The sequence below is a fragment of the Mauremys reevesii genome, linkage group 5 (assembly GCF_016161935.1).
Source record: "Mauremys reevesii isolate NIE-2019 linkage group 5, ASM1616193v1, whole genome shotgun sequence".
Classification (NCBI taxonomy): domain Eukaryota; kingdom Metazoa; phylum Chordata; order Testudines; family Geoemydidae; genus Mauremys; species Mauremys reevesii.
This window is the reverse complement of record NC_052627.1, coordinates 130543167-130562670: the sequence shown is the minus strand read 5'-3', so window position 1 is coordinate 130562670 and position 19504 is coordinate 130543167.

Sequence of the window (19504 nt, the reverse complement as noted above, 5' to 3'; positions counted from 1 at the left end):
TGAAGTATTAAATGTGGGGGTCATGATATGTTGTTATCCTTGTATGAGTAAAAGGCAGCAGACCTGTACTTAGCTTGACTGAATGAGGAGGTCTCCCTAACACTGCCAACTTAAGTGCAAGAGTGTAATAAGAAAAGCCAAAGAGGAGTTTTGACTGGAAGCTATTAGAGTTCAGCAGGTTTATTAGCCAGGATGTAATTTGTGCTAGGGCTTACGAGGGCTGAGCCCCAGCACCTCTAGGCTTGTCAGTTCAGAACCCTGGGACCTCTGGGCTTGTCACATCAGTTACCAAAGGAACAAACTTGCTTAAGCCTCAGCACCTCTTTCATTACAAATGAAGCACTGGTCACCCACAGCTGAACTGCACTCCCTAAGCAGGAGGTTTGGATGCCAGATCCTAGTGAAGAGAGAGAGAGAGGGTGGGGCACAGGTGTTTTGCTTGGTGGTGTGGGCTCTGCCTAAGGCTCACAGGCACTATTTGCCCTGCCCCTCTCTCCTGTTTAGAGAGCTGATTAGGCTCCATAGAGAGTCTTTTGTTTTGTTAAGTGACCACTAGAGCTGAAATCACTGATTATCAGATCTAAGTGCTTAGACTTGCTGTGGGGCTGTTTCTGTGGAAGAGACGACCCAGCCTGCACTAGCAACGAGGTTCCCCCACCGAGAGCTGAAATCACTGAGACCTGGGTGAAACCTTGAGAGACCAACTCACAGAGGTCACAGTGGCAGGTGGCCACAGAAGGTGACAGTGCAGGGCCATTGGGGATGGAGCAGTAGAGTGAACAGTAGCACAACAAACAGCAGCACTGGACTATGTTTTAGTGACTCCATTCTAGAATGCTAGATTTGTGTCTGAGAAACTATATAAATATACATTTCCTAATAGTAAAAGACTTTTAAAATTCAGTATTTGCCAAGGTCATTATCTCACATCATCGCTATCTCAAGAGGTCATTATCTTGGGGAGTTTCTGTACTAAACTTCATTATTTTATGAAATAATAGCCATATTGGGTCAGACCAATGATTCATCTATCCCAGTATCCTGTCTTCCAACAGTGACTATTCCAGGTGCTTCAGAGGGAATGAACAGAACAGCCAATCATCGAATGATCCATCTCCTGTCATCCACTCTCAGCTTCCGGTGAAGAGAGGCTAGGGACACAGAGCACCATGTTGCATCCCTGCCCATCCTGGCCAATAGCCATTGATAGACCTACCCTCCATGAACTTATCTAGTTCTTTTTTGAAGCTTCTTATAATTTTGGCTTTCACAACATCCCTGGTAAAAAGTTCTATGGGTGACTGTGCATTGTGTGAAGAAATACTTTGTTTTAAGCTTGCTGCCTATTATTTTATTGGGTTACCTCTGGTTCTTGTGATAAGTGGAGGGGTAAATAACACTTCCTTATTCATTTTCACCACACCAGTCAAGATTTTATAAGCCTCTATCATATCCCCTCTTAGTCATCTCTTTTCCAAGATGAAGAGTCCCAATCTTTTACTCTCTCCTTATATTGAATCTGTTCCATATCCCAATCATTTTTGTTGCCCTTCTCTGTACTTTTTCCAATTCTAATATATCTTTTTTGAGATAGGATGACCAGAACAGCACACCATAGTCAAGATGTGGGCATTGTCTCCGGGGGTCCCACATTTCCTGGCAGATTTTGCTAGCCTCAGAAGCCGTGACCCTCCACATAGCCCTTCTCTCTCTAGAGGCAAGTGTCACAGCTTACTGAGACATTTTCATCTTAAGCCAGCAAGGGAGGTGAGGAGAAGCAACCCTCCCTCACACAGTCTGTTTTCTCCCAGTCTCAGTGATTAATCAGGGACAGGATGGGGGGGACCCAGACCCACCCTCTACTCCAGGCTCCAGCCCAGGGACCCTAAAATTAGCAGCTATAATAGCTGACTTTTTGGAAATAGGACATGTACAATTCCCTAGGCCACTTCCCCACAGCAGCCCCCCACTCAATAGCTCCTTCACCATTACCTCAGGGCCTCCTTCCTTGCACCTGATATGGCTTTGTACTGCTTCATTCCTCCAACAACACAAGTTCCTCCTATAGCTCCTGACACATACACCTCACTGACTAACTGGGAGGTTTTTAACTAGCTCAAGCCAGCCCTTGATTGGCTTCAGGTGTCCCAATCAACCTAGCTCTCTCCACTGCCTTCTAGAAGGATCTTAATTGGCCCCAGGTGTCTTGATTAACCTGGAGCAACTGCCATTTGGTTACCATGGTACCAGGGATTTGTTTAGCCTGGGGCTGACATACCTGTTCCTCACTACTTTACTATAGCCGTCTGGCCTTGCCCTGCCACAGAATATCATGGATTTATATAGTAAGTGGAGAAGTTTGGTTTGCCAGACTGATCAGCTAAGCCAATACTGACAACCTATATGAAAAGGCTGCAAAACACCATGCCTCTAGACTGCATCAACCCCTACAAGCCAGTCACTGTCAAAGACAATTTTAAAAGGACTTAAGGAGGCTGTTAAGAATGCTGGAGACACAACTCAGCTTATGTGAACCAACATGGCTGTTGCATCGTACTTTCGATTTAAGCAAGAGATACCACACACTATAAACTGGAGGCCAATGTTAAGTGCATTGTCACTTATTAATCCTAAAGTTGGACACTGATTTTGAACAAGATGGGCAAATGCTTGCTATCTTTCTGAAAAAACTCAGCTGAGTCTCTAGAAGCATGTGATGCAACAGTGAAAGACTCAGCAGCTAAAAAAGTGAAGAACTCTCACTATATTCAAAATATGTGCATACATAGCTGATGAATGCACCAATATATGGAGATATAGCTATCTCATAGAACTGGAAGGGACCCTGAAAGGTCATTGAGTCTAGCCTGCCTTACCTAATAGGACCATGTACTGATTTTTGCCCCAGATTCCTAAGTGGCCCCCCTCAAGGATTGAATTCATAATGCTGGGTTTAGCAGGCCAATGCTCAAACCACTGAGCTATCCCTCCCTCCTTGAGTATTAAATTACTGCATATGTTATCTTGATGTCTGTGGTAAGTCAATAGATGCATTCTAGATGTTCAGGTTATAGAAGACATATCAACTGCATCTGTGACATCTTAGAAGAGTTAAATGCTTGTAAATTGAACCCCAAACTTGTGGCTTCTTATGCATTTGATGGAGCTACAAACTTTGCTGGAAGACATGGTGGAGTCCAAGCTCTCCTCAGAGAAAAGTGTAACCTTAATCTCTCCTGTACACATTGCAGAGGCCATCTGCTCCAGCTAGCACTAGTATAAGCTTCAGAATCTTCAAAAGACATTAAAAAGCCACTCATTTAATGGCTTTTTTATACTCTTTTTTTCAGCAAGAGTCCAAAAGGACTGAATGTCTTGGAAACAAATAGAAGATACACTGGGATTGAAGTTCAAATTAGTCCAACCTGCGAAAACCTGCTGGCTTTTTCATAAGCAATTCATGGCTGTTGTCTTAAAATTACTGCAACCGCTATTACTGGCTTTGGAAAGTATCTGCCAAGATAAGACAGATCTAATTAGTGAGGCTGGTGGACTACTTTTGTTACTAAGTTCAGAGAAGACTATTGCCATTCTCTCTCTTGTAAGTCTACTGTTGAAATCACTTGGGTCATTAAACAATGTCATCCAGGCATCTGCTACAACAGTAGTAGATCTTTGACCAGCAATAGAAGCTACATTTGGATCAATCAGAGACATCCATTGAAAAAGTACTGGAAGAAGCAAAGACTTTAGTCCAGAAGTTGACTAATGAATGTACTTATATTGACTCCTTAAGTGAAGAGGACAAGAAGTGTTTGTTAAGCCAGCTGAAAAAGTACGCAGACTTGATTCTTACAAATCTACAATAGTGATTTCTGGATTCTACTCAACCTCCATGTAGCTTTTACAGATGCCTGTCTTATTCATAGATTCATAGATTCTAGGACTGGAAGGGACCTCGAGAGGTCATTGAGTCCAGTCCCCTGCCCTCATGGCAGGACCAAATACTGTCTAGACCATTCCTGATAGATATTTATCTAACCTACTCTTACTTTTATAAAGCACCTACAGTTGAGTGGAGTGAGGCACTGCCTGATCATGAGCATATCATGAAAGACTGGAAGTAACGGACATATAAGAGGACACCAAAGAGTGCAAAATTACATCCCCCCCTAATTTCAATTCCTGGGGAAAACACTGGCTGTGTTCATATGCCTGGATGCAATGTCTGCACCCCAAGCAGCCCGCTCCAAAGGTGGGAGGGACTGGTGAGCTGAGGAGCGCTGTTTGAAGGGGAGCAATGACTTACTGCCCACGGTCATTGCTGGCTTGGGTTGCTCTGGTGTTGCTAACTCTTGTGGCATGCCTCGGGATAGTTGGCGTTTTTCTGAAAGCCTCAACTCCGGGAGTCCTGTGATTATGTGAGAATCTTGGGTTTCGTTTTTCTTCAAAAAGTGAGTTCCTAGCCCATTGTGACCACAGAGAAATGCTCAATAAACCAGAAAGCAGATAAAAGGAACCCCAAACTCATGATTTTTTTTAAGCCAGCCTCAAGATTGTAGGTGACGGGATGGGACTGACTCATGATCTCAGAGCTTTGGGGGCTGGCAATGCTGTTGCTATCAAAACAGATGGTGTACTTCATCCAGCCCACTAAATGCCCCAATAACAGCTATGTGGGTGAAACCAGACATTCACTGCACTCGCAAATGAACTCACACAGAAAGACAAGAACACCATATCACCTTCTTACAACAATCTATAACCCACTAACAACCTCCTCCTTTCCTTCCCCCCCATGACCCGAGGGTTGTTAATGGGCCACTTCACCTTGAATGGCCTTGAAATATGTGTTAATTACACATGCTGAGTAATTTGCTCCACCTTGTATTTAGCTGTGACACTCTGTGTATGTTTCCCAAGTGTGAGGAAGGACTCTGTGTAAGCTCGAAAGCTTGTCTCTCTCACCAACAGAAGTTGGTCCAATAAAAGATTTAAAGTTTATTAGAGAATATTTGAAAATAAACGATACAAAGTATTTGAAGCGTCAGTTATTGTGTCATTGGGGGTAACATACAGGTTGTAGGGGGATATTAGCGTTTTGGTATTGGACAGCATATACCATATACAGTCTGTCATGTCCCCAATGTGGGATGTGTGGTGGGTGGGATCAAGATATAGTCAGGAGGCATATTACCCACCCACCTTGTCTCTCTAATATCCTGGGGCCAACATGGCTACAACAGCACTACCTGGGACCCAGCAGTGGTTTTTGGGACCCAGACCCATCCCACATCGAGCACTTATGGATCCACAGATTCTCCATCCTCTCTGAAAAAAATGGAATAAACCCATTGGAACATGTATGGATGGTGTCCCTATGCATCATACTAAGAACAATAGGGAAACGTGCATGCTCTTTGCATTACAGAGTCGATGTGCCTTTAATAACACACTCCTTAAATAACATTAAGTAACATATCATCATCCCCGTCTTTAAAGACAACTAAGGTTCTATTGCATCACAATATTCTTACAGGGAGTGGGGGAAAAAAGACTGTAAGGAGGTTTTCAGAGCAGTGCATCAGCATGATCTCATGATGCTGGGGTTTATGCAACAAAAGTACCAGGATGTGAATGAAGCTGACTCCATTTCTGCCAATAATAGTTACTTCTGTGCTCCACCGTTCCCCTGCGCCACCCCCCCTGAAAAGAAAAAAAGTTGCTGAGATGGAGAGATAAATTTGAAGCCAGATTTCAATAGGATCCCGAAGTTATATAAAACAGTGATAGAAGACAGTCCCCTAGCTATTCTGGGACCCTACGCAGCCCCCCCGCGGGGGGCGTGTTGTGTGTGGGGGGCCCCAGTCCTCCACGGGAGGGGGCTGGCTTGGAGTGCAGGGGGAACCACCTCCCAGCACTCACCGGTGGCGTGGCTGGGGCCGGGTCCCTGCACTTCCTGCCGCCAGTGAGTACAGGCCCGTCCCTGCTGCAGTCCTCAGGGGAGTGGGGGCAGGGCTGGGGTGGGAAGAGGTGGGTCTGGGGCGGGGCAGGAGCAGAGGCGGGGGCCCTGGGTAAGAGGCGGGGCAGGGGCTGGAGCAGCATGCATGGTGCCCCACATTTCCTGGTGCCCTGCGCAGCTGCATGCTTTGCCTATGGGTAAGAATGGCCCTGATAGAAGAGCCCTTGAGACTATTAACCAGGTTGGTCAACTGTAACTTGCCTAGTGGGCCCTAAGCATAGTTTGTGTGCACTTAGCCCTGATCCTCAAAGATATTTAGGCTTCTAGCTTCCATTGATTTAGGAGCCTAAACACCTTTGAGGATCTGGGCCTCAGTAACTGTGGCTGCAGAAAGCGTCTTGTTCCTTCCCAGAAGCCAACGTTATACCTGGCTGTCTCCCTGCAACCAGTCCAGCACACTGGGTTTTTTATGCAGTGCAGCTGGCCCTCCCAGTCATGCCACTGTAACCAGTGTGGCCTAGTCCTCCTTCCTCCCTCCCTGCTGTCTGTGCAGCAGGACATGGTCCCACATGTTGCTAATGCCACTCTTTGTGCATGCCCTGCTGAGGCAGTATGGGACGGCTGCCCATATTTTCCCAGAATGCACTGTTGTAGCATGGGGAGACAGATGTCCAAATGTTGTCTAGCCGCAGATACAGACAGAGTGGTTACAGTGTGGACACCACTCTAAACCACGTTTGTTACTGGCCCAGAGGAGAGTTTCACAAACTGATTGCAAAATCCTGGTTGAGGTAGTTGTGGAGAGCGGGCCTTCGGTTGACCATGCATACATGTTTAAATCTTATGTTTAGCTATTCCCAGTCTAGCACTGTTGGTAGAAAGGTATTGTTTGTTTTTTAATACTGCTGATCTTTAGCCATAGACATCTATGGAATCCGTGGCCTTCTAAGTGGGAATCTGCTGCTCATTAATTTTCTTCCAGGTAGGACATTAGAGCCTCCCTTCAAAATATTTAAGATGCTCATAGTTAGGTGTTGTCTTTGTGTGCTGTAAGCATGCATCCTCCCGGAGATGCGAAGGAGTCTGTACACAGCACAGAAGCTAATCCCACTACAAAGCAACAACTTCATAAGGATCAAGCCACTTAGCTGGAGCACCTACTCTAGGCTTCACACTAATTGTGGCTTCCAGCAGCCTGGAGCAATAGCAAAGGGAAAACACCCATGGTTTGTGCAGGCTCTTCATTGTAACATCTAACACCTCATGAACATATCCACAAAACAGCCTGTGAAGTAGGGGAATCTCCCCATCTAAGACTTCTGGAGGTGAGACACGGAGATTGAGTGAAGTGCCTAAGGACACATAGGGAGTCTGTGGCAGAGCCAAGATTTGAACCTCTCTCCTCTAGTATGTTAACCAACTTTTCCATCACTGGCAATTTTTAAATCCACTTGGATGTTTTTCTAAAAGATCTGCTCTAGCTCAAACAGTGATTGATTCAGGGAAGTTCTCCAGAAATGCCGGTTAAACTCCAAATAGCGATGCTAAGATGAAAGAGTGCAAAGGTTAATTAAATTAGGCTCTGATGAAAAATGTTTGAGCTAAAGCAGAAGACTGGTATCAGTTCCTAGCTCTTCCACACACTGGCTTGGTGATCTTGGGCAAGTCACTTCACCGCTGGGTGCCTCGGTTTCCTTTATCTGTAAATCTGGTATAATGATACTTCCCTAGCTCCCAGGGATGTTGTGAAACTTAATTCAAGGATGCTTGTTACAGTGCTTTGATGTACATGGATGAATGTTGCGACAGCATTATTTTGGTTATAATATGCAGATCCTCCTTCAAAGAGGCTTGCCAGGACTTAACTCATACAGAGCTAGTGACTTCTCCAGATGAGTTATTGTTTATAAATTGCTCAGCCTTATCTCACCAAACCCAGCTCAGGACATGACAACATTCCAAACACTTCTTTCTTCCCAGAGGTGGAGATGTTGTCTCCTGGTGACAAATAGTCACACAGATCTTGCATTAGCCAGATGTTAGCCAGACAGGAATGGAGTGAATGCCAGGACAGTCCACAGCTCGCTAATGTTAGCAGGTCCTGGGCTTGCTGTGCATCTTCTGTATTTTACTATAACAGGATGAATTCCTTCAAACCTGCTCTCCAGATGACTTCACCATAATGATCATAGAACCCTTGGGCTTGATTCACCCCTATGGATACACAGGGGTTAATCTGGTTTCCGCATGCAGGAATTAGGGAAGGTGAATCTTAAGTGAAATTCACCAGGGAAGAGGAACTTTATCCACCAGGGCTTCATCATAAGCAGGATCAGCACTGAAGAATCTGTACATCTCCTGGATGTCCTGGCTCCAGCTGGCTCTGGATCCTCCAGCAAAAGCAAGGTTGCACATGGTGGCGAGGGCTGCTGAGATCTCATTTCTGAGGGGAGGGGACATTCAGTCACTCAGAGTTTGCAGGCTGAATTCCACGCTGGAAATTAATGGGACCCTATATCTTCAAGCTAACATGTTCTTTTATAAGTGAATTTTAAAAAGCCTCTTTAACAGTATAATGAACATATTAAACACTGTTTCAGCTGATTTCCCTGGCACAGTGTATATTTTGCCTGAACCCAATACCCTGCCTTTGCTAATGATGGTGGCACAGCCTTCTCCTCCTGCCGCCCTCCTAGAAATTGTTGGAGGCCATCCGTCCTCAAAAAGCAATTTAGTCTCCTTGTGAAAACAAGCTACTCATTGTCTTTTTCAAAACCAGAAAACGAGCTATTTGCTGTCTCTTCCAAAACCAACAGATCTCGTTTTCAAAAGGTCTGGCGCCCAGGTGATTGCAAAAACATATGTACAATTGCATGCCTGATTTGCACACCTGAAAGTCATCTGATTGCTTAAATACTACAGTGATAGGTGCTACAGGAAATCCTGTTACAGACTTTGGGCAAGCAGTCATGGTAACTGCACGTGCAAATTAGGAGCATAATTGCACAACTGACAACTTGAAGATCCGGGCAGTACTTTCCCCTTTCTCTTCAGAAACAAACCATTGATCCCACCCTTACTGCCTAATCGTCATTTGAACCAATAATTGAAAGCCCAATGAGAGTGATTTTTAACAAACTGATTTGTATCAAGAGCTTTACCGAACTCCATCAGGGGAGAGAAAGTTCTCTGACCTTCCACAGACTCCACCCCTACAAGTCTTCAGCTGTAAATAAAGTGACAACACATTCAATCAGTGAAACATCCGATAACACACATTACCTCATCAGAACAAATTTCCTTAGCTTGGTTATACTTTGAGGACATGTCACTGTTTCTAGCATCTTTGGGAAACTTTAATCCTGTAGCACAGGAAAGGACATTTTCTTTGTTAAATATACTGGAAAACATTTTTACGCTGTCTTTTTAATTATGTTTCTGGTTCCGTCACAAGTGGCAATTGTCATGGTTACCTCCTTCTGGCCAAAACCAACTGCGGTCATGTCTACACTACATAATTAAGTCGACCTAACTTATGTTGGCATACAGCCACCGCAGTAATTATATTGCTTGTGCGTGTCTACACTTTGCTTCTTGTGGAGCGTGTGCGGTGCGTGTGGAGCGGTTCGTGTCCTCCCCAGAAGCACTTGTATCAATTGTACTGTCAGTGTGGGACAGCTTCTGAAAGCCAGTAACAGTCGATGTAAGCAATGCAGTGTCTACATTGATACTGTTTTGACCTAACTACATTGACCTTGACTCTACGCTGCTTGCGGAGGTGGAGTTATTAAGTCAGCATAGCAGGGCAATTATGTTGGCGGGAGTGAAATATAAGTGGAGACACTTCCATAGTTAGGTTGGTGTAAACTGCCTTGCATTGGCCTAACTCTGTAGTGAAGAGCAGATCTGCGTTACATGACAGCTGTTAGTCATGTTGCTTACTGCACTACTGGAAGTTGTTCAGACACAACAGGGATGAATGTGGGATAAAAATTTACGTTTGAATTTGGGGGTTGTCTCTATAGGGTAATTGAAATGTGTTCATGCTGCTACCAAACCATTATTTGGTCTTTTTAAATTCCTCATGCCAAAGGGTTAGCTCCTTGATCCCTTGATATTACATAAGAACGGCCATATTGGGTCAGACCAAAGGGCCATCTAGCCCAGTATCCTGTCTGCCGATAGTGACCAATGCCAGGAGCCCCAGAGGGAATGAACAGAACAGATAATCATCAAATGTTGCCTATTCCCAGCTTCTGGCAAACAGAGGCTAGGGACACCATCCCTGTCCATCTTGGCTAATAGCCACTGATGGACTTATCCTCCATGAACTTATCTAGTTCTTTTTTGAACCATGTTATAGTCTTGGTCTTCACAACATCCTCTGGCAAGGAGTTCCACAGGTTGACTGTGCATTGTGTGAAAAAATACTTCCTTTTGTTTGTTTTAAACCTCCTTCCTATTAATTTCATTTGGTGACCCCTAGTTCTTGTGTTATGAGAAGGAGTAAATAACACTTCCTTTTTTACTTTCTCCACACCAGTCATGATTTTATAGACCTTTATCATATCACCCCTTGGTCATCTCTTTTCCAAGCTGAAAAGTCACAGTTTTATTAATCTCTCCTCATACGGAAGCTGATCCATACCCCTAATCATTTTTGTTGCCCTTTTCTGAGCCTTTTCCAATTCCAATATATCTTTTTTGAGCTGGGGCAACCACATCTTCACGGAGTATTCAAGATGTGGGCATACCATGGATTTATAGAGAGGCAATAGAAGATTTTCTGTCTTCTTATCTATCCCTTTCTTAACGATTCCTAACATTCTGTTCATATTTTTGTCTGCCTCTGCATATTGAGTGGATGTTGTCAGAGAACTATTCACAATGACTCCGAGATTTCTTTCTTGAGTGCTAACAGCCAATTTAGACCACGTGTAGTTCCTTAGGAGGGCAGATCAATATTTGCTTGATGTTGGTCCTTATGACTAGAAAGCAGTAGTCACAAGGTAAAGAAGATTCAAAAGAGAAGGTTCTTCACTGTATTTAACAAACACAATTACTAGGTAAATAAGAACAGCAAATGTAGGAAAATCAGGAGTAAACATAGTACAGAAGGAAAACACTTTATAGAGAAGCTGTTAAAAATAGCTGGTAAGGTAAATACATGCTTACTAGCACTACATAGGCTTGGAAGAATTAGGATTTTTATCGGTAAATGTCTGTAACTGTCAATGTTACTGTACACACACAAAATGATAAACAAATATTTCCATTAATAATCACTGAAATTTACAGATAGGCCATTTCCGGTGACATAACCAAGCGCGGTATCTACACTGAGACTTTGTGGGATAAAATAGCTCTACGTCACAAATAGCTCTACGCCTCTCGTCGAGGTGGTTTTATTGTGCTGGCAAAGCAGGAGAGTTTTGCCAGTGGAAGGAGCAGTGTAGTGTGTACACCTCCACTGTTTTGTTGACGAAAGCTGCCTTTTGTTGACAAAACTCTGTAGTGTAGATAAGACCCCGTCCCAGTTACTGTAGCATATAGCCTTATACAAGGAATTGCCATTAATTTAATTTTGATCCTAAGGGCTTGTCTACACTTAAAAGTTTTGCTGCTTTAACTATGCTGGAACAGTTATAGAGGCAAACTCCTCCCAGTGAAGATACAGCTATACAAATATTAAACTGTTTATACTGGTATAACTTATTCCAGTTAGAAATAAGCTATGCCAGTATAAAGTGACTTATACCAGTGTGACGGGTTCGGTCACAGAGATCCCCTTGGGACTGTCACCTGATGTGCTGAAGTTACTTCTGAGCCCATTTTCCCTGCCAGCTTGGGACTCCAGAACCCTGCCTTGTTGAGCTAGACACACTAGCCTGCTGCAACACACCCAGAGTCTGGGCCATGCCCCCAGAACTGCAGACTTTAACTAAAAACAGCTCAGCAGGTTACCCGTCTCCAGCACCTGGCTCCAAACCCCAAATAAATCTGTTTTACTCTGTATAAAGCTTATACAGGGTAAATTCATAAATTGTTCACCCTCTATATCACAGATAGAGAGATATGCACAGTTGTTTGCTTCCCCCAGGTATTAATCATTTACTCTGGGTTTATTAATAAACAAAAGTGATTTTATTAAGTATAAAAATAGGATTTAGGTGATTTCAAGTAATAACAGACAGAACAAGGTAAGTCACAAAGCAAAATAAAGCAAAAACATGCAAGTCTAAGCCTAATACATTAAGAAACTGATTACAGGTACTATCTCACCCTCAGAGATGTTCCAATAAGCTTCTATCACAGACTATACTCCTTCCTAGTCTGGGCCCAATCCTTTCAGCTGGTACAGTCCTTGTTAGTTCCATCAGACATCTCAGACGGTAAGCAGGAGTTTTCTCATGACTGGCAGCCCCTTTCTCCTGCTCCACCCCCTTTTATAGCTTTGACACAAGGTGGGAATCTTTTGTCTGTGCTTGTCCCCACCTCCGCCTCATCAATGGAAAAGTACCAGGATTAAGATGGATTCCAGTATCATGTGACATGGTCACATGTCACTGTAAGACCCCCTAGTCTCCATTCTTCCTGGGTTGGCCCACATATACACAGGAAGGCTTGCAGGTAAATAAATCATTTACAACCAATTGTCCCAGTCAAGATTCTAAACCACCATTAATGGCCCACACTTTGCATAATTACAATAGGACCTCAGAGTTATACTTCATATTTCTAGCTTCAGATACAAGAATGATACATGCATACAAATAAGAGGACTATATTCAGTAGGTTATAGCCTTTGTTATGATTCCTTACAAGAGACCTTTTGCATAACGCATATTCCAGTTACATCATATTCACACTCATAAGCATATTTCCATAAAACATATGGAATGCAACGTCACAACCAGTATAGCTGCATCTGCATTAGGACTTTTGCCAGCCTAACTATATTGGTAGAAAATAACACCCTTTCTGATGTAGCTATGCTGGTAAAACTTTTTAAGTGTAGCCTCAGCCTGTGTGTTCCCATTCCTTCCAAAGGCTTGTGTTCTCTCTCTCTGTTTGTTATCATAGGTGACCAATAATTGGAAATAATGACTCTTGGAGCTGAGCACCGAAGGAACTTTATGCCTGGTTATGCCTCCTTTTTTGTTTGTTTTTCATAGCATTTGGTGATGAACTCATGGGATCCGGATTTCTGTCCCCTCATGTGATGGTCAGCGGATGGTGACCTTTGAAAAGGAGCAGGCTACACTGATGTATTAAGGCAGGGGTCGGCAACCTTTCAGAAGTGCTGTGCCGAGTCATCATTTATTCACTCTAATTTAAGGTTTCACGTGCCAGTAATACATTTTAACGTTTTTAGAAGCTCTTTCTATAAGTCTATAATATATATCTAAACTATTGTTGTATGTAAAGTAAATAAGGTTTCAAAATGTTTAAGAAGCTTCATTTAAAATTAAATTAAAATGCAGATCTTATCAGTTTAGTGTGATCCTTGCCCTTGCTTTTCCTTGCTGAGTTTTCCAATGTCTGGCACATATTTGGATACTTTAAACTGCACACAGGCTTCTGAGTGATCAGTTGTTAACCGGCTCGGAGAGGGACAGAGGGCAGTTTTCATGTATGAAAATACCTGTTCACACAGGCATGTGGATCCAAATGCTGAAAGCATTACAAACGCAATTTTCTTCAAACAGTTAAATTTCCCTGGCAGGGACGTCCAGAAGGTCAGAACAGAGGCCCCATGATCTCTCTTGGTAGCTTCAAGTGCACTCCACAGATCTCCAAACTTTGATGCTCACAATTCTGAGCTTTTTAACTGAATGAGCTGCATTTTGAAATCTTCAACACCCATCCACTGAAATACAGACAAATCCAAGTCGCTTTTGTTTAATTAGAAAAGAAAGCACTGGGCCAAATCGCTGAAAATCTTGAAATCTGTCAGAAAATTCTAATTCTGGTTCTTGCATGTACATTCCAATCTCACTGATAGTGCAATGTGTTGATAGCTCTTTAATGTGTTGGAAGTAGCGGAAAGTCGAAGTTCGAATATCCTGAGAAAAAACTACTAGTTTTACAACAAATGCCTTCCAGGCTTCATAAAGATCCAGAATCGTTTGCCCTGCACCTTGGAGACAGAGGTTGAGTGAGCGGTGATGTCAGTTAGAAACATGAGCTTACACAGCCGTTTGTCATCATTCAGTTCGGGGTAGTTTTGTCCTTTTTCTGACAAAAAGGCCTTGATTGCATCAAAACAGTTTACAAAGTGCACCAAAACTTTGCCACGACTTAGTCACTGAATGTTGCTGTGAAGTGGAATGTCGTTATAAGCACTGTCCATCTCTTCTAGCAGTGCTTGAAACTGTCTGTGAGTCAAAGCAGATCGAGCAACAAGGAAATTCACAATTTGCACCACTGTAGTCATCACATTATTAAGCTCTGAATTAGAAATTTTAGCACAGTTTTTCTTGATGGTTGATACAGTGAAATTTGATTGTCGGGCGGCCAATTTGATCTTCAAGTAACTTTACAAATCCCTACTGTTTTCCGACCAGAGCAGGAGCACCATCTGTTGTCACACAGAGTATTTTTCTGATGTCAACTCCTCGTTCTTCAAAATGGCTTACAAATCTTTCCACTATATCTTCCCCCTTTGTTGTGCCATGCAGGGGTTGTAGGCAACAAAGTTCCTCTTGGATTTCATTGGAAGCACAATATCTTGCAAAAACTGCCAAATGTGGAATGTCCTTTATCTCCACGCTTTCATCAACTGCAACGCTAAACACTGCTGTGTCTTTTAATGCAGTTGTCTGCTTTTCATTAATGTTTTCTGCCATTTCGCTTACACATCTCTCAACTGTTCTGGCAGAGACAGGCAGTTCTTTTATTCTAGATAAAGATATGATCCTATTTGGCAAATCATTGAACAAAACCTCTTAACTGCTGAGAAAATCTTCTTTTATATATTCTCCCTCTGTAAACGGCTTTCCGTTTTTTGCAATGCACTGTGCAATCTTGTAACTTCCTTCTGTGGCTTGATTTTAACTTACACTTAAGCATTTAAAAACACTGCTTTACTTCTCATATCCTGCTACTGCCTTTTTGATCGATTCAGTCTTGTCCGCTTTGTCAAGAAAGGTTTTCTCATGCTTTGTTTGAAAATGTCATCGAAGACTTGATGTGTGACAAACACTTTCACAACAGAAAGCACAAACAGCACAGTCCTTCTTTTGAATAAATCCAAATGTGTCTGTCCAAAGAGGCTGAAATGAATGGACATCTAGCTTTGCTTTCTTAGGAGCTGCCATTTTGTCAAATGTTCCCCTCAACTTACAGCGGGGAAAAGAATCGCGACAGACGGCCTGCACAACGACAAACGCAGTGCGCTGTTCCACGTGGCGGGATACTGATGTAAGCAGCAAATCAGGTCTTAAAAATATCCCAATACAGTGACACTGGAACAATTTTTAAGGTTGGGGTGCTGAGCTGTGCCCCCGTCTGTACCCCTCACTGCCCCAGGCTGGGGCCAGTAGGCCACAGCTGAGGGTGGCTGCAGAGCTCTGGGCCAGCGGCCAGGACCCCAGGCCACCAACAGAGCCCCCCAGACTGGTGGTCAGGACCCGGGCAGTGTGAGTGCCACTGAAAATCAGCTCACGTGCTCCCTTTGGCACGCATGACATAGGTTGCCTACCCCTGTATTAAGGTATCACTGGCAGCTGGTTCATAGGTAAAGATTGTAATATAGCTGGTTATGGCTGCTGATGCTGCTTGGGGAGGGGGAAAACCAAATAAAAAGAGGGGGCCAAATTCATCTTGACTGCAGTCAGCTGTCTAGGGGTGAGTGAGAGTCATCTACTCTCCTATCCCTTAAATAGCAGCATGGGTCAGTGGCTAGATCCTAGATTGGGATTCCTGGGGTCTGTTCCCAATTACCTTTGTTTGTAAACTCTTTGGGGCAGTAGCTGTTGCTTTGTGTGTGTCCAATGCCTGAAATCACACTCTAAGTGCTACCATAAACTAAACAATAATCTAGGGCTGTCAAGTGATTAAAAAATAATCATGATTAATTGTGCTGTTAAAAAATAATAGAATACTATTTATTTAAGTATTTTGGATCTTTTCTACATTTTCATATATATTAATTTCAATTACAACACAGAATACAAAATGTACAGTTAGGGGCGGCTATAGCAATTTCGCCGCCCCAAGCACAGCGGCACGCCGCGGGGGGCGCTCTGGTGGTCGCCGGTCCCGCGGCTCCGGTGGACCTCCTGCAGACGTGCCTGCGGAGGGTCCGCTGGTCCCACGGCTCCAGTGGAGCATCCGCAGGCATGCTGCCCCAAGCACGCGCTTGGTGTGCTGGGGCCTGGAGCTGGCCCTGTGTACAGTGCTCACTTTATATTTATTTTTTATTACAAGTATTTGCACTGAAAAAAAGGCAAAAGAAATAGTATTTTTCAATTCACCTAATACAAGTACTCTAGTGCAATCTCTTTATCATGAAAGTTGAACTTACAAATGTAGAATTATGTACAAAAAACCTGCATTCAAAAATAACACAATATAAAATTTTTGAGCCTGCAAATCCACTCAGTCCTACTTCTTGTTCAGCCAATTGCTCAGACAAACAAGTTTATTTACATTTGCAGGAGATAATGCTGCTCGCTTCTTGTTTACAATGTCACCTGAAAGTGAGAACAGGTGTTCTCATGGCACTGTTGTAGCCAGCGTTGCAAGGTATTTACATGCCAGATGCACTAAAGATTCATATGTCCCTTCATGCTTCAACCACCATTCCACAGGACATGCATCAGTACTGATGACGGGTTCTGCTCGATAACAATCCAAAGCAGTGTGGACCAATGCATGTTCATTTTCATTATCTGAGTCAGATGCCACCAACAGAAGGTTGATTTTCTTTTTTGATGGTTTGGGTTCTGTTGTTTCCATATCGGAGTGTTGCTCTTTTAAGACTTCTGAAAGCACGCTCCACACCTTGTCCCTCTCAGATTTTGGAAGGCACTTCAGATTCTTAAACCTTGGGTCAAGTGCTGTAGCTATCTTTAGAAATCTCACGTTGCTACCTTCTTTGCATTTTGTCAAATCTGCAGTGAAAGTGTTCTTAAAATGAATAACGTGCTGGACCATCATCCCAGACTGCTATAACACGAAATGTATGGCAGAGTGCAGGTAAAACAGAGCAGGGGACATACAATTCTCCCCCAAGGAGTTCATTCACAAATTTAATTAATGCAATTTTTTTTTAACGAGTGTCATCAGCATGGAAGCATGTCCTCTGGAGTGGTGGCTGAAGCATGAAGTGGCATATGAATGTTTAGCATATCTGGCACCTAAATACCTTGCAATGCTGGCTACAAAAGTGCCATGTAAATGCCTGTTCTCACTTTCTAGTGACATTATAAATAAGAAGCGGGCAGCATTATCTCCTGTAAATGTAAACAAACTTGTTTGTCTTAGTGATTGGCTGGAGAAGAAGTAGGACTGAGTGGATTTGTAGGCTCTGAAGTTTTGCATTGTTTTGTTTTTGAGTGCAGTTGTGTAAAAAAAAATTTACATTTGTAAGTTGCACTTTCAGGACAAAGAGATTGCACTACAGTACTTGTATGAGGTGAATTGAAAAATACTATTTCTTTTGTTTCTCATTTTTACAGTGTAAATATTTGTAATAAAAATAATATACATGTTGATTTCAATTGCAACAAAGAATATAATATATGTGAAAATTTAGAAAAAACATCCAAATAATTAATACATTTCAATTGGTATGCTCTTGTTTAACAGTGCAATTAAAACTGTGATTAATTGCAATTAATTTTTTTAATTGTGAGAGTTAACTGCGATTAATTGACAGCCCTACAATAATCTAATTTCCCCCAGCAATGAAGGATTGTCAAGATACTGCTGACACAACAGAAATAGGCTTAATCAGAAGACTGCCAGCATATGTGAAGGGGATAGCAGCTCCTAACCTCAGGCTACATGAGTTATGCTGGATGGTTTTATCTAATCTTTTTAGTGCTGTGGGAATCCCAGCTCAGATGAGAGACAAGAGAGGGACTTGCCAAAACGAGCCTGAAATGTGCTTATGCTGAACAAACAGAGTGTAAAGACTTGTGAGGATGCCTTATAACGCTAATACCCATTGACAAAACTGATTGGGGTGGATTATCCCCCTAATCTTTGCTAAATGCCCACAGTGAACTGGTTATATTGAGCTTTACATCTCGTCCAATCCTAAATGTTCATTGATGAAGCTTGGAGCCAGGTCCTATCAGTGGGAATGGTGCGAGCAGTAGGAATGCTCTCACTTAGCTCTTGGCCACACTCAGTGTTTGCTCTGGGCACATCCTTGAAGTAAAGCTCTTCTTCTCTTGCAGTACCCAAAGCTTTCCCACTTCTGGGAACATCTGCAAACCTGGGGCATTTTGTAGCCCAAGTGAGTTGCTTGGGCAGCTTTAGGATAAGCCCAGCTGTGATATTATTTAATGGTGGCAGCTTTCCGGGGCTGCCAGAGGTTGCACATGCTGCCTTTGCCCTGCGTTTCTTTATTATTCATATTAAAAGAAGTGTAGGTTTGACCCTTTATTAATAAATGGCTAATCATGGGGTAGTAAGTAGAGTCAGCTGTAGCACCAAGCTGCACTGAATTACATCATCTTCAATGCGCTACGTTTAAAATGTTCATGCACAGGAGCCAAGAAAGCAAACGCGGCAGCCCAGACTCACCAGTTTCTCCCAGGCAAGTTCCTTGGCACCTTAAGTGCTGACCCCAGGAAATGCCACTGACCTTTCAATGTTCTCCAAGTCCAGTTTTTACAATTCCATGGTGAAAAAGGGTGATGTGACCACTTCAAGAGAGCAAGGGCATCCCGGGCTCGCATGGATCCCTGAAGCTGCCATCGGTTCGGAGAACACACGTGGTGATGCAGAGTTTTCAGAGGGGAGGAAATAGAGTGGCGCTGCAGCTCTGCTAGAATGCAGGTTGAGAGTCACTGTTTAAAAGATGCTTGTTCTAACTGCTCTAAAATGCACCTGGTGGGTCACAGGATCCTGAAATTTGCTGCGCGCCATTAGAGGTGCAGAGTAAGGATAGTGGTCCAAATTTGGGGTCATTTGACTAAGGGGTTCCTGTGACAGAGCCCACTAAAAAGCCACATCTTTACAAAATCACTGGGTGGTTCTAACTTTTTTTGTGCACCCCCAGGGCTCAAATTATTGTTGTGATCCTGCTCACACTGATTTTTTGAGTATAAAAAGTCACTTGCTTGGTGAACTGGAGAGCCCCGAACAGCTAACAGGAGAGCTTCAGAGGGAATTGCTGTGGACTCTGTGTGTGGAGGTAGCACGGCTTGGGGAATGGTTCATTTGGTCCCTCTGTTGGTGGTTTGTTTGATTTTGTTCCCTGTGTGTGAATGATGCCGCTAGGCTGTATAAGCATCTAAGGCCTGGTCTACACTACGCGTTTAAACCGGTTTTAGGAGCGTAAAACCGATTTAACGCCACAACCGT